The 16,722-nt window shown below is 43.6% G+C and overlaps 1 protein-coding gene across 1 annotated transcript in view; it reads left to right on the top strand.

Annotated features, from left to right (window-relative positions):
• Positions 1–16,722, top strand: part of LOC139253715 (contactin-associated protein-like 5) — a 1,602,302-nt gene that overhangs the window by 643,198 nt on the left and 942,382 nt on the right. The window lies entirely within an intron of this gene.

Here is a 16,722-nt window from a genome sequence, read left to right as displayed (position 1 = left end):
AATGCGTTGGAATGGTCAAGTCTAGAGGTAACAAAGGCATGGATCAGGGCTTCAGCAGCGGATGAGCTGAGGCAAGGGTGGAGATGGGCGATGTTACGGAGGTGGAAAAAGGCGGTCTTAGTTATGCTGTGGATCTGTGGTCGAAAGCTCATTTCAGGGAAGTTTATTTAAAGGAAGGGAATTTGTCTTAACTGTTAATGAAGATAAAAATCTTCAGTTAAGAACATGGAAATGTACCCAATTGAGTAGATATCATCAGGAACTTGAGTAGCCGTAGATTTTTGTTATATGGTTAATAATATTGAATGGAAAAGCTCAGTAGTCATTTATAATTGGCCCTGAGGGAAGGAAGAATTGGACAAGGGGAAAGTTATCCTTTGCACTCTTGAAGTGGTGCAGAGCAGTAGGTGTGTTAGGGGTGAGTGATGAGGAACATCGAGATATGCTGAAACGTGTCGACCCCAAAAGGAGACATTTCAGAGAGTGTCTTGTAGCGATCATATTTAATAGGGTAGAGGACGCAAAACCTTCAGACTACTTGCTATGCCATGACACCCAAAGACAATAGACCACAGTTTCAAGCTTGTGAAAGGAATGTTTTTTCTAAAATAGTTTGTCTTTGCACAAAGGGTGACCTAGAGCTGGAATGGTTTGTTGGAAGCAATGGTTGAGATCTGGACACAGGGCTCAATTAAGAACCAGGATGATGTGATGATGGTAAGAGAGTAAGGTTGCTATTTTGGATGGAAGAGCTTACATAGGTTGGAATGAAAAGGCTGTTTAGCTGATCATGTGGACCAGTAATGTGCTGATATTTATAATGCATTAAATATCTTGCATACAACAAGCACTTCCTACTAGAGTCGCACTTCTCATCAAGCTTGAGCGCATAATCTAGGCTGGCACTTCTGTGCAGTACTGGGAGGGAGTGCTGTGCTGTTGGAGGTGCCTTCATTCAGATGGAATAATTAACTAGTCTGCCTATTCAGGTGGACCTAAAGGTCCCATGGCATGTTTGCAAAGAAGAGCAAAGAGTTCTCCTGGGTGTCCTGGACAACATTCATCCCATCAACCGATTAAGCAGTCATTAATCTCGTTGATGTTTAAGAACATAAGAATATAACTAATAGGAGCAGGAGTAGGCTCTACGGCCCCTCGAGCCTGCTCCGCCATTCAATAAGATCATGGCTGATCATCGACCTCAACTCCACTTTCCTTGCCCAATCTCCTTATCCCTTGATTCCACTAGACTCCAAAAATCTATCTATCTCAGCCTTGAATATATTCAGAGACTCAGCATCCACAGCCCTCTGGGGCAGAGAATGCCAAAGATTCACAACTCTCTTGATGAAGAATTTCCTCCTCATCTCTGTCTTAAATGGCCGACCCCTTATCCTGAGGCTGTGCCCCCTAGTTCTGGACACTCCAGCCAGGGGAAACAACCTCTCAGCATCTACCCTGTCAATCCCCTTCAGAATCTTGTAGGTTTCAATGAGATCATCTCTCATTCTTCTAAACTCCAGAGAGTATAGACCTATTCCACACAACGTAGGACTTTGCTGTGCTCAAATTGGCTGTTGTTTTTGCCTAAAACAAAATACTAAATACACCTCAAAAAAGCAGAATTTATTGGTTGTTAAGTGTGTTGGGACAGCTTGAGGATGTAAAAGCTGCCATGTAAGTGCAACTTCTTTTGACATCTTTCATGTGTCACATGTTAGCAAATCCTGTCTCACTCTGAATAATGCAGTGGGAGATCAGCTAATTATTGACGGAACTTCATAGATGCTGGAAAGTGTGGCCACGAGAAGTTTGATTTTATGCTCTCTGTACAACTGCTAGTTTGATTGTGTTCTCTCTGGTTATGCCACGAAGAAAAGCCTGTAGATTAGAGATGTGATTGAATGCGGCGACCTCGGAGAATTCTGAAAAAAACATTATCAAAATGCTGAACATTACATAGAACAGAATAGAAAGAAAGAACTTGCATCTATATAGCGCCTCTCAATATCTCAGGACGTCCCACAGCCCTTTACAGCCAATGAAATATTTTTAAAGTGTAGTGATTGTTGTAATGTAGGAACACAATGCTGTAAAAAGGAGAATGTTGTGCTACTTTATGTAACGAGGGAAGAATTGAACTACTTCATGAACAATGGTGAGTTATAAAATTCTTCGGGTCCATTAGTCAAGTGTCAGCTGTGATTCAGTGGGCAGCACACTTGCCTCTGAGTCAGAAGGTTGTGGGTTCAAGTCCCACTCCAGGAACTTGAGTAGTAAATCTAGGCTGATATTCCAATGCAGTGTTGAGAGAGTGCTGCACTGTCAGAGGTGCCGTTGTTTGGATGAAAGATTAAACTGAGGCCCCGCCTGTCCTCTCAGGCGGATGTAAAAGATCCCATGGCACTATTTTGAAGAAGAGCAGGGAGTTATCCCTGTTGTCCTGGCCAATATTTATTCCTCATAACAAAAACAGATTATCTGGTCATTGTCATGTTGCTGTTTGTGGGAGCTTGCTGTGCACAACTTGGCTGTCGCGTTTCCCACACTACAACAGTGACTACACTCCAAAAGTGCTTCATTGGCTGTAAAGTGCTTTGAGATGTCCAGTGATCATGAATTGTGCTATATAAATGCAAGTCAGTCTTTCTTTCTCTCTCTCGCTCTCTCTTTCTTTTTCTCTCTCTTTCTCACTCTCTCTCCTTTTCTCTCTCTCGGGAAGTCTAGAACAAGAGGTCACAGTCTTAGGAGACAGGGTAGGAAATTTAGGACTGAGACGAGGAGAAATATTTTCACTCAGAGGGTGGCGAACCTGTGGAATTCTCTACCATAGAAGGCTGTGGAGGCCAAGTCACTGAATATATTTAAGAAGGAGATAGATTGATTTCTAGAAACAAAAGACATCAAGGGGTATGGGGAGAAAGTGGAAATATGATGTTGAGATAGAGGATCAGCCATGATCATATTGACTGGGTCGAAGGGCCGAATGGCCTACTACTGCTCCTATTTTCTATGTTTCTATGTTTCTCTCTCTCTCTTTCTTTTTCTTTCTTTCCCTGAATGGGATAGTATGCAAAGTGGAAAAAAAATGTCCTTCAATTTATTTTATTTTGCATTATTTCCTTTTTCTTTCCTACTAGTCTAAACACACACAAACATGTTGGTGAATATATTTTTCTTGTTTCTGCTGTTGATCTTCAGTTACGTATTGCAATATTTGCACTCGAGTTCTGAGCGATCATACTGCTAGCACATTAAAATGTCTCCAAGGTCCTAATACCAACAGCACTTAGCTGGTTAATGTGGGTCAAGTTTTGCTCCCACTAGCTTTTGCGATGAATAATTAAACAGCCGTCAGGCAGATAAACAAATGCACTTTTTGTGCTTTTTATTATATTCAGATATCTCTGCCAGGTTACATTGATTGCAAAGTGAGCTTGGCATGAGAACCTTGGTAATGAGCAGACAAATTACTTTGCCCCAAATCTCTCGGACGACTCCAGTACATCGCATGGGTCCAGCGTCCGAGCACCGGAAAGTTTTCCCTGAAATGCAGAGCACGTACAATAGTTATCGCAAGCACCGTTGATCAGGACAAGTTTAACCTTACCAGTGTGAGTGAGACAGCTTTGTTTAAAGCTCCTCGCCCATAGGGAGTCTACGCTGTAACGAGTGCATCAATTAGTGCTACCTTGCATATTGTGTCATTGCAAGATTGACAGGTTTGTAGGGCAATACAAAATAAATTGCATGGAATATTAGACAGTAAAGCTGTATGAAATTAAGACCAACAGAATTATTTTATTTTTGCAAAACAGTTAAAAATGTTGAAAATGCACAGCATCTGAAAGGGACCATTTCATGTGTAACTCTTCAGGATTAAAACTATCCCCTCAGCATCGCAGTGAAACCCATTCATCAAAAAAAATGGTAGAAGATATAAAGAGTTACAGGCCCTGCTGATGGATAGCTTAGCCACACACACCAGAAAGGTCCCAAGTTTGTTCCCTGATCTGTGCAAACTTCGCTGATCACAGAAGGGTATTGCAACTGGGCTGGTTCAGGTGCCGCTGGCTTTGGGGGACAGAAATCAATCAGAGTTATTACAAAGGATTACATCGGATGTACGGCACAGAAACAGGCCATTCAGCCCAACCAGTCCATGCCGGGATTTATGCTCCACTCGAGCCTTCTCCCGTCTTTCCTCATCTAAATCTATCAGCATAACCCTGTATTCCCTTCTCCCTCATATGCATGTCTAACCTCCCCTTAAATGCATCTGCACTGTTCGCTTCAACCACTCCCGGTGGTAGCGAGTTCCACATTCTCACCACTCGCTGAGTGAAGAAGTTTCTTCTGAATTCCCTATTGGATTTCTTGGTGACTATCTTATATTGATGGTCTCTAGTTATGCTCTTGTAAATCTTCTCTGCACCCTCTCCAGTGCCTCGATATCCCTTTTATAATTTGGCGACCAGAACTGTACGCAGTACTGAAAAATGGACGTGGAGTTTGATACAGAATAGAAGGAAGCCATTCGGCCCATCGTGACTGTGCCAGCTCTTTGAAAGAGCTATCCAATTAGTCACAGTCCCCTGCTCTTTCCCCAGAGACCTGAATTTTTTTTCCTGTTCAACTTTTTATCCAATTCCCTTTTGAAAATTACTATTGAATCTGCTTTCACCACCCTTTCAGGCAATGCCATCCAATGCAATGCAAAATTCATTCCATTCACAAAAAGTATTTTCCTCATTTCACCTCTGGTTCTTTTTCCAATGAACTTAAATCTGTTTTCTCTGGTTATCCACACTCGGGCCAGTAGAAACTTTTTCTCCCTGTGTGCTCTATCAAAACCCTATTTTATGAGAACAGAATTGTTTTTGAATGTGATTAAAAGTGGAGGCACTAGGCTCACACATGAAGATTTAAGATTGGCCCTCTGGGGATGAGGTTATTCAAGGGCTGTGGGCACTCATGGAGCTGTACCCCATCGTGAGTGGAGATAATTGCAAAAGAAAATCGAACAGGATTGTGTCTAAAGAGCAGTAGCTTTCTTCTTAGACGGTCCCTCGTATCGAGGATGACTTGCTTCAACACCAAAAAGGGATGAGTTCACAGGTGTTTCTATGAAGGACCTGACATTTCAGGTCCCGAACTATATATTGAAGGGTGGAAGATGCCGGTGCGTGGGTTTTTTTAATGTGTGGTGGCCGTTGCACACCAGGCACCACACGGGCTTGACAGAGCTAGGTCTTGGTCCAGTGGCAAGGATTAACCAAGACGACTGGAGACCAGTTCTGCTGCACGGACCTACTGTGCACACATATCGCAGTGTGGGTTGGTCCGTGCTGCCCCTGGGCCCTCGACTCTTCTGGACCCCGAACTCACGCCTCTCCTGGGCCCCAGCCACGTCGCTCTACAATCGCTCACCGCTCCTTTGCCCCAACCACGCCGCTCCTGCTGTACCTGCCCACACCCCAATCAACGATCCAGTTACCCTTCTCCAAGTCGTCGCCCTCCTGCACCAGCTCGCACTGCTCCCTGAAGTGGCATGCCTCCATGCTGCTCCTAGGCCACCGCACTTCCACTCCTTTTATGGTCCCAACCTGTGGCTGGTGGTTCTCAGACAGTTGAGGTTTTGTTTTGTTTTTGAAGGATATTTTCTGTCATCCCCTTCACAGGTATACAGACAACTGCTTAAGATTTTGAAGGAAAACAGTACGTGAGCAAATGTATTTTGGCAGGTATTTCTGGCTACTTTATATGCCCTCAAATTGACTCTGTGCTACTTCAAAAAGTAAATTCCAAGCTACACTTGGAATAAAAGGCCTTTGTAGTGACAGCTAAGATTTACGGTTTCAATTTAGGAGTTCTGACTGATTCTCTCCAAAGCTGTTGTCGTGACTAGTTCCAAAGCTTGGTAAGGTTCACCTATTCCGCAATAATAAAATAACTTGCCAGTTTTGTTCTACTTAAATTGTTGATTAATTACTTTAAGAAATAGGAGCAGGAGGAGGCCGTTTGGCCCTTAGAGCCTTCTCCGCTATTCAATAAGATCATAGCCGATCTTCTATATCAACTCCACCTTCCCGTACTATCTCCATATCCCTTGATTCCCTTATATCCAAAAATCTAGCAATCTCTGTCTTGAATATACTCAACGACTCCATAGCCCTCTGGGGTAGAGAATTCCAAAGTTTCACAACCCTTTGAGTGAAGAAATGTCTCCTCAGCTCAATCCTAAATGGCCGACCCCTTATTCTGAGACGATGACCCCTTAGTTTTAGACTGCCCAGCCAGAGCTGTACTAATGCAGCCCAGATATTTTGTATAAAAGTATTGCCAATATTTGAAAGCAGTCGTTTGCCTGCTGCGAGTTAGACCGAAAAGCTATTTTTGGTCCTTTAATCTTCATCTGCATGACTGATCTCTTTACCACTGAATTTATATTACATTTCATGTTGTGCTGAAGTGATGAGGACTAGATGGTAAGCATATTTGAATTATATGTCTGGAAATTATTGTTGGTGATTGTACCAGGCAAATGTTCAATATGTCCTGCTAGCTGCTTTTTAAACCAATCATTATCCTGTTTAATGGGTTTTGCTAAAATAGAGACAAGGATCATCATAGCAAAGCATTTGTCCCCTAATACATCGACAAGTAATTTCTCGGCCATATTATGCCATGGATTAACTGATAAATGTTTCAACTCAATTAATATAGTTAATTCTGAATGCGTGAATCCTGGTAAAGGAAATGTCAGTGTATAAAGTAGCACTGGTTATATTATTCTCTGTTTAATGATGGTGAGAAAGTATAAAGTAAGTTCCTCTATTAAAATACCTATGCAGGATTTTCAATAACATTGGTAAATGGAGGAAATATACCCCTCAAAAAGTGAGGGAAATTACAAGAACATAAGTAATAGGAGCAGGAGTAGACGATCTGGCCCCTCGAGCCTGCTCTGCCTTTCAATAAGATCATGGCTGATCTGATCATGGACTCAGCTCCACTTCCCTGCCTGCTCCCCAAAAACCCTTTACTCCTTTATTGCTCAAAAAATCTGTCTATCTTCACCTTAAATATATTCAATGATCCAGCCTCCACAGCTCTCTGGGGCAGAGAATTCCATAGATTTACAACCCTCTGAGAGAAGAAATTTCTCCTCATCTCAGTTTTAAATGGATGGCCCCTTATTCTGAGACTATGTCCCCTAGTTTTAGTTTCCCCTATGAGTGCAAATATCCTCTCTGCATCTATCTTGTCAAGCCCCCTCATTATCTTACATGTTTCGATAAGATCACCTCTCATTCTTCTGAACTCCAATGTGTATTGGCCCAACCTACTCAACCTGTCTTCATAAGTCAACCCCCTCATCTCCAGAATCAATCTAGTGACCCTTCTCTGAACTGCCTCACCAGTACCTTATATAGCTGTAGTAAGAATTCCCTGCTTTTATAATTCATCCCCTTTGCAATAAAGGCTAAGATACCATTAACCTTCCTGATCACTTCCTGTACCTGCATACTAACTTTTTTTGTTTCATGCACAAGGAGCCCCAGGTCCATTTGCACTGTAGCACTTAGCAATTTTTCTCCATTTAAATTATAATTTGCTTTTCTATTATTTCTGCCAAAGTGGATAACCTCACATTTTCACACATTATACTCCATCTGGCAAATTTTTGCCCACAAATGACATCAGATCTCCCATGGCATTGCTCACAATCAGCTGAAGGAAATGTTGTTCATGAATAATGGTATTGTCAACAAAGTGTGATGGGGTAAGTGTTAAATTCATAGAATCTTACAGCACAGAAGGAGGCCATTCAGCCCATCATATGTGTGCCAGCACTTTGAAAGAGCTATCAAAATAGACCTGCATACCTGCTTTTTGCCAATTGTCCTGCAAATGTTTCCTTTTCAAGTATATATCCAATTCCCTTTTGAAAGTTCTGTTGAATCTTTATCCAACACCCTTTCAGGCAGTGAAGTCCAGATCATCATTTCTCGCTGCGTAAATAAAATTTTCCTCATTTCCCTCCTGCTTATTTTCCAAATTATCTTAAATCTATGTCCTCTTGTTATTAGAAACATAGAAACATAGTAAATAGGTGCAGGAGTAGGCCATTCAGCCCTTCTAGCCTGCACCGCCATTCAATGAATTCATGGCTGAACATGCAACTTCAGTACCCCCTTCCTGCTTTCTCGCCATACCCCTTGATCCCCCTAGTAGTAAGGACTTCATCTAACTCCCTTTTGAATATATTTAGTGAATTGGCCTTAACTACTTTCTGTGGTAGAGAATTCCACAGGTCCACCACTCTCTGGGTGAAGAAGTTTCTCCTCATCTCGGTCCTAAATGGCTTACCCCTTATCCTTAGACTGTGTCCCCTCGTTCTGGACTTCCCCAACATTGGGAACTTTCTTCCTGCATATAACCTGTCTAAACCCGTCAGAATTTTAAACATTTCTATGAGGTCCCCTCTCATTCTTCTGAACTCCAGTGAATACAAGCCCAGTTGATCCAGTCTTTCTTGATAGGTCAGTCCCACATCCCAGGAATCAGTCTGGTGAATCTTCGCTGCACTCCCTCAATAGCAAGAATGTCCTTCCTCAAGTTAGGAGACCAAAACTGTACACAATACTCCAGGTGTGGCCTCACCAATGCCCTGTACTACTGTAGCAACACCTCCCTGCCCCTGTACTCAAATCCCCTTGCTATGAAGGCCAACATGCCATTTGCTTTCTTAACCGCCTGCTGTACCTGCATGTCAACCTTCAATGACTGATGTACCATGACACCCAGGTCTCGTTGCACCTCCCCTTTTCCTAATCTGTCACCATTCAGATAATAGTCTGTCTCTCTGTTTTTACCACCAAAGTGGATAACCTCACATTTATCCACATCTGCCATGCATTTGCCCACTCACCTAACCTATCCAAGTCACTCTGCAGCTTCATAGCATCATAGCATCCTCCTCGCAGCTCACACTGCCACCCAACTTAGTATCATCCGCAAATTTGGAGATACTACATTTAATCCCCTCGTCTAAATCATTAATGTACAATGTAAACAGCTGGGGCCTCAGCACAGAACCTTGCGGTACCCCACTAGTCACTGCTTGCCATTCTGAAAAGTCCCCATTTACTCCTACTCTTTGCTTCCTGTCTGACAACCAGTTCTCAATCCACGTCAGCACACTACCCCCAATCCCATTTGCTTTAACTTTGCACATTAATCTCTTGTGTGGGACCATGTCGAAAGCCTTCTGAAAGTCCAAATATACCACATCAACTGGTTCTCCCTTGTCCACTTTACTGGAAACATCCTCAAAAAATTCCAGAAGATTTGTCAAGCATGATTTCCCTTTCACAAATCCATGCTGACTTGGACCTATCATGTCACCTCTTTCCAAATGCGCTGCTATGACATCCTTAATAATTGATTCCATCATTTTACCCACTACTGAGGTCAGGCTGACCGGTCTATAATTCCCTTTTTTCTCTCTCCCTCCTTTTTTAAAAAGTGGGGTTACATTGGCTACCCTCCACTCCATAGGAACTGATCCAGAGTCAATGGAATGTTTGAAAATGACTGTCAATGCATCCGCTATTTCCAAGGCCACCTCCTTAAGTACTCTGGGATGTAGTCCATCAGGCCCTGGGGATTTATCGGCCTTCAATCCCATCAGTTTCCCCAACACAATTTCCCGACTAATAAAGATTTTCTTCAGTTCCTCCTCCTTACTAGACCCTCTGACCCCTTTTATATCCGGAAGGTTGTTTGTGTCCTCCTTAGTGAATACCGAACAAAAGTACTTGTTCAATTGGTCTGCCATTTCTTTGTTCCCCGTTATGACTTCCCCTGATTCTCACTGCAGGGGACCTACATTTGTCTTTACTAACCTTTTTCTCTTTGCATATCTATAGAAACTTTTGCAATCCGCCTTAATGTTCCCTGCAAGCTTCTTCTCGTACTCCATTTTCCCTGCCCTAATCAAACCCTTTGTCCTCCTCTGCTGAGTTCTAAATTTCTCCCAGTCTCCGGGTTCGCTGCTATTTCTGGCCAATTTGTATGCCACTTCCTTGGCTTTAATACTATCCCTGATTTCCCTTGACAGTCACGGTTGAGCCACCTTCCCTTTTTTATTTTTACGCCAGACAGGAATGTACAATTGTTGTAGTTCATCCATGTGGTCTCTAAATGTCTGCCATTGCCCATCCACAGTCAACCCCTTAAGTATCATTCGCCAATCTATCCTAGCCAATTCACACCTCATACCTTCAAAGTTACCCTTCTTTAAGTTCTGGACCATGGTCTCTGAATTAACTGTTTCATTCTCCATCCTAATGCAGAATTCCACCATATTATGGTCACTCTTCCCCAAGGGGCCTCGCACAATGAGATTGCTAATTAATCCTCTCTCATTGCACAACACCCAGTCTAAGATGGCCTGCCCCCTAGTTGGTTCCTCGCCATATTGGTCCAGAAAACCATCCCTTATGCACTCCAGGAAATCCTCCTCCACCGTATTGCTTCCAGTTTGGCTAGCCCAATTGACCTTCCTGCCAGTGGAAACCATTTTGCCTTCTCTACTTTTTCAAAACCCTTCAAAATTTTGAACACCTCTAGTAAATCTCCTCTTGACCTTCTCTGTTCGAAAAGAAAGACTTGCATTTATTTCGTGACAATCATGACCACTGGGCATCTCAAAGTGCTTCACAGCCAGTGAAGTACTTTTGGAGTGCAGTCACTGTTGTAATGTGGGTAATGCAGCAGCCAATTTGTGCACAGCAAGCTCCCACAAACAGCAATGTTATAATGACCTGATAATCTGTTTTTGTTATGTTGATGTATATTATTGGCCAGAACACCAGGGATAACTCCCCTGCTCTTCTTCGAAATTGTACCATGGTATCTTTTACCTTCACCTGAGAGAGCAGACGGGACCTCGGTTTAACATCTCATCTGAAAGACGGCACCTCGACAGTGCAGCCCTCTCTCAGCACTGCACTGGAGTGTCAGCCTAGATTTATATGCTCAAGTTCCTGGAGTGGGACTTGAACCCACAATCTTCTGATTCAGAGGCTGTGTGCTGCCCACTGAGCCACAGCTGACAGTTAAAGGAGAACAATCCCAGCTTCTTAGTCTTTCCACATAAATGAATTCTCTCATCCCCGGTACAAATCTAGTAAATCTCCTCAGCACTCTTTCCAAGGCCTTGACATCCTTTCTAAAGTGTGGTGCAGAGAATTGCCTGAGGCCCAGCGGCCTAGCCAGTGGAAAGGGAAAAATATTTGACACTTGCACCCTACATGCATGAGTTAGGGCGCAAACTTCAACTTTGCTGGGTGTAACACAGGCGATAGCAGGTTGGCCGTCCATTATAGAGCCCGTCCGATCTTCCTTTATTTTGAAATGAATATATGAAGCTCTTAGCATATTATAGATGTGGCGAGTGGTAGTAATAAAAATAAATACCCTTAAGTATCTTTGCAATAATATCTGCAAAAGCTTACTTCTAATAGACTCAGAGGCAGGAAGCAAAGAGTAATGGTTGATGGGTGTTTTTGTGACTGCAAGGCGTTTCCAGTGGGGTTCCGCAGGGCTCAGTATTAGGTCCCTTGCCTTTTGTGGTGTATATCAATGATTTGGACTTGAATGTAGTGGGTATGATTAAGAAGTTTGCAGATGATACTATAATCGGCTGTGCAGTTGATAATAAAGAAGAAAGCTGTCGACAGCAAGAAGATATCAATGTACTGGTCAGGTGGGCAGAACAGCGGCAAATGGAATTCAATCATTTGTGAGGTAATGCATTTGTGGAGGGCTAATAAGGCAAGGAAGTACACATTAAATGGTAGGACACTGAGAAGTGTAAAAGAACAAAGGGACCTGGGGGTGCTTGTCCACAGATCTCTGAAGGTAGCAGGCCAGGTAGATAAGGTGGTTAAGAAGGCATACGGAATTAGCCGAGGCATAGAATACAAGAGCAGGGAGGTTATGCTTGAACTGTATAAAACACTAGTTAGGCTACAGCTAGAGTACTGTGTGTAGTACTGGTCACCACATTAGAGGAAAGATGTAATTGCACTGGAGAGGGTGCAGAGGAGATTTACGAGACTGGAGAATTTTAGCTGTGAGGAAAGATTGGTAGGCTGGGTTTGTTTTCTTTGGAACAGAGGAGGCTGTGGAGACCTTACTGAGGTGTATAAAATTATGAGGGACCTAGATAGAATGGATAGGAAGGACCTGTTTCCCTTAGCAGAAGGCACAACAACCAGGGGGCATAGATTTAAAGTAATTGGGGGGAAGTTTAGAGGAGATATGAGGAGAAATTTCTTCGTCCAGAGGGTGGTGGAGGTCTGGAACTCACTGTCTGAAAGGGTGGTAGATGCAGAAACCCTCACGACATTTAAAAGATACATGGATATGCATTTAAATTGCCATAGCCTACAGGGCTACGGACCAAGAGATAGAAAGTTGGATTAGGCTGAATATCTCTTTGTCGGCTGGCATGGAGACGATGGGTCGAAATTGCCTCCTTCCATGCTGTAAATTCCTATGATTCTAGACTATTTTAAGATGGCTGGATTCCAAACCATCACTATCTCTTTAAAAATCACATCACTGCAGGACTACTGGAACATGAATTAAGCTGCAAGAAAGCTGTAATTGGATTGGTAATTCAGTGCAATTTCGACATTTTTCTCTGCTCCCAGGGACTACCAAGGTCAATTTCACGAGACAGCTACGTTAACTGCACTTGACTGCATCCTGTTTTTTTTTCTGCTGTACAAAAAAAATTGACTGAACTTGAAGATTATTTTTAAATGGTAGGCGGTGAAGAACTCATCAGAGAGCTCGCTTGGAGGAGTTACTGAACTCAGCAGTGTGAATGAACTGAATTAACATACTGTAGAGATGTCAAGATTGGAGAGGATGACTGAGCGATTGTGTCAGTCAGTGCTAATTCAATTGCCCCACACCGTCAGGCTCACTAACATCATCCAAGACGTCTTCAAGATGTCACCAAGATCCATAATTTATTTGAACATCACCTTCCCTTCAAACAAATAAATGAGTCAAAGTAAACAATTAAGAAGGAGATGAAATAATTGCAGTGGATCAATGATGTGCTCAGCAAGGTGATGGATGCCCATTTTGTCACCCGAGTTTCAGCATCAAACCAGATCAAATACAGTAAGGCTCAGATCCAGGTTAAAGCTTTGCTCATTCGACCCCATTTTAATACCGCAGCTCCTGCTACATTGGTGTGACATTTTTTTTCATTTACTACACCAGTTACCTCCTGCCCTGTTTGTATGACATCGCCGTTCCAGCTGTATCTGCTCGCACTCCAATCAGTGACCTGGATTTGAGTGATGCCATAGTTGCCACCCAGCAGCACGCGTTGCTCCCTGCAGTGGCATGCCGCCACATTGCTCCCTCTAATGGCCTCGGCCTGCTGATGAAGAGCGGTGAGAGTTCATAGAGGGAAGTGACCGGGGCCCAGGAGAGGCGAGAGTTCGGGGCCCAGAAGTGGCGAGGGCCCAGGGGCAGCACAGGCCAGCCCACACTGCGATATGTGTGCGCACTAGGTCCGTGCAGCAGAGCTGGTCTCCAGTCGTCTTGGTTAATCCTTGCCACTGGACCAAGACCTAGCTCTGTCAAGCCCATGTGGTGGCTGGTGTGCAACGGCCACCACACGTTAAAAAAATCCACGCACAGGCATCTTCCACCCTTCAAGATGTAGTTCGGGACCTGGAATATTAGGTCCTTCATTGAAACACCTGTGACCACATCCATTTTTGGCATGGAAGCAAGTTATCCTCGTTTCGAGGGACTGCCTATGATGATGATGTTTGGATGAGATTATGGGAATTCTCTGCTACAGACTTGCATCTCGCTAGGCTCTGATATGAAACTTCTCAAACCCATTACATGTAGGGCCATTGCAGTTGGCAAAGAAGGGACACCATCATCTCAATCAGTTTGGACTGTACTTGAACCCAAGTCCCAATGTAGGCAGGCAATATTCATAGGAACAAAGGGATTGGATTGCTGGATGAAAAAAGACCAAGGTCCGTCTAGTTTGCCTTCTACCATCCTGGTAGTCGCGTGATACAATTATAATTGAGTTGTTGTAATCACAGCAATCAATCTCTTATCAATTAGTGTACAGCAGACCCAAACATGAGGCGAGGAAAGCCCCCCAGATGGTAGAGAGTGTTGGGAACCATAGGTCCACAGTCACACGTTCCTCCCAACTATTCGACACTCACCACATGTCGTGTCTCGAATTACTCATATACTGCATCCCCAAAAAGTTAGTTTCTGAAAGAATCCGATCTAATTTGCATTTAAATGAATCAACACCAACTATTTCCCCCATCTCTCGAGGGACTCTGTTCCATCGATTGAACAATCGCCGCTCACATGAAATGCACTGTTTTGCTCAGTTCTCCACATTCTTGACTTAATGTTAATTATCCTTATCAACTAAACAAATACAAGATGGAAAATAGTACTTAAAAAAATTGTTTACCAACACACACACATGTCATTATCATCAATTGAAACACATCGTCACCATATCACAGTTGCACGATGCAATAAAAATCACTGCTCCTTCACATCGTAAACCTTTAAACAGCGAAAATGATTGTCAAATACTGTTTCATAAAGGCAAGCCTCATTAAATATAGATGTGTATGGTAAACAAAGATTGTTTGATTTCCCGCAGAAGGATCAGAGGTGGAATTCAGTCAAATTAGTCTCCCGATAGTTGTGGGTGACATATAATTAAAGGGGGATAGGCACGACAGATGCTCCAGCCTCAAAACATATAAGGATAGAGCAACTAAATAAATGTAGGTGACACTGCTGCGTACAAAGGCAATGGGGGATAAACCTAGTTTGAATGTTTAGTTCAATTTGATCTGAACAAACCTAAGGCTATTGAACTCAATGTCAAAACTGAACTGCTAACTTCAAAGTCTTGATTTTCTACATGCGCAATCAAACTCCGAAAACACCTACTGTGACAATGGAGTGAATTTTAATCCCTCCCCCCACCGTCTAAGATAAGGGGTAAGCCATTAGGACTGAGATGAGGAGAAACTTCTTCACTCAGAGAGTTGTTAATCTGTGGAATTCCCTACCACAGAGAGTTGTTGATACCAGTTTGTTGGATATATTCAAGATGGAGTTAGATGTGGCCCGTACGGCTAAAGGGATCAAGGGGTATGGAGAGAAAGCAGGAAAGGGGTACTGAGGTGAATGATCAACCATGATCTTATTGAATGATGGTGCAGGCTCGAAGGGCCGAATGGCCTACTGCTGCACCTATTTTCTATGTTTCTAGGACGAATGAGAGAGGGCGATTAAATTCTGACAACCGACACTAATCCGCCGCAAATGCGCCTACTTCCGGTTTAAGCGGGGCGCATTGCGGGCGAGGACGGGGGACGGGGTCAGTACTTTAAATATGCTAATGAGGCGTCGTTGCTCAGATTTTAACAGACTTTTGTTTTAATGGCTGCGGGCCGGATTTTCCAGGACTTGGGAAGCTTGGCAGCTGAAGGGAGGGGGACACAGCCACATCCAGCAAGTAAGTGCTTTTCCAGCACTGCTTGTGGGCCAGGAAGAGCAGCAGTGCTCTCTCCATCCCCCACGCCCCCAGCACCGCCTGGCGCAGCTTCGGGGGTGAGGGGGTGGCTCCCCAATTTTGGTATCTGTTTTCATTCCAGTAAATCATTTTTCCGAGGCGAAAACGGGGCGTTGCGCACAATGGTGACGTTGTCTGGAGTGGGGCCTACCAGTTACCAGGGCTGCTAAATTCCCGTGGAATTTAGCGGGAGTCGTTAGCGGCGCGGCGCCCCAGCGAAAAGTCTTTTGCACCCCGTTAAGACCCCTCAGGGGCGCTAATGGGACCCCAATTTTTAGGCCAAAGTATTTAGAGCACAGAAACAGGCCTATCGGCCCAACACATCCATGCTCGTGTTGATGCCCCACACGAGCCTCCTCCCACCTTTCATCTCACTCCATCAAAATATCCTTCTTTTCCTTTCTCCCTCATGTGCTTATCTAACATCCCCTTGAATAAATCTATGCTATTTACTTCAAATACTTCCTGTGGCAGCAAGTTCCACATTCTAACCACTCTCTGGGTAAAGAGGTTTCTCCTGAATTCCCTATTGAATTTATAATCTGAATTGACTATCTGATATTTATGGTGCCTAGTTCTGGTCTCGCCCGCAAGTGGAAACAATTGTGCATGTAAATAAACAGACTAACTGAAGCAGGAGTAATGTAACTTAACTGTGTCCTTTATAGCAACAACCTAAAATGGTGGCTCAAAACCAGCATGAACCAGCTTGTTTACAGCAGTGTGTGAATAGCTCCCGCAGGGTCCTAATGCCTGTCTGGTGTCCTGTAACAAACAAATAGGGTATGATCACAACATATTTCCCCCCTTTTGAAACACAGTCTATGAACAGACAAAGTCCTTGAGATAGCCAGGTCATGTTTTGATATGCTGAGACAGGCGTGGAGCTTGCAGTGTTTGATCAAGGTTATTGCTTGTGAAACAGAATGATGCCTCTGTTCCATCCTGCTGGTCTCTTGGCCTGTGAGTTGGGATCAGTCGATGAGTGTTCCATCAAGTTCCATTATTGAGCTCGTAGGTGTGAGGGCTGAACTTTCGCCCGATCT

Source organism: Pristiophorus japonicus, chromosome 3, assembly GCF_044704955.1.
Source record: "Pristiophorus japonicus isolate sPriJap1 chromosome 3, sPriJap1.hap1, whole genome shotgun sequence".
Classification (NCBI taxonomy): domain Eukaryota; kingdom Metazoa; phylum Chordata; class Chondrichthyes; family Pristiophoridae; genus Pristiophorus; species Pristiophorus japonicus.
The sequence above is the reverse complement of the archived record's forward strand: the minus strand, read 5'-3'. Positions and strand labels throughout refer to the sequence as shown.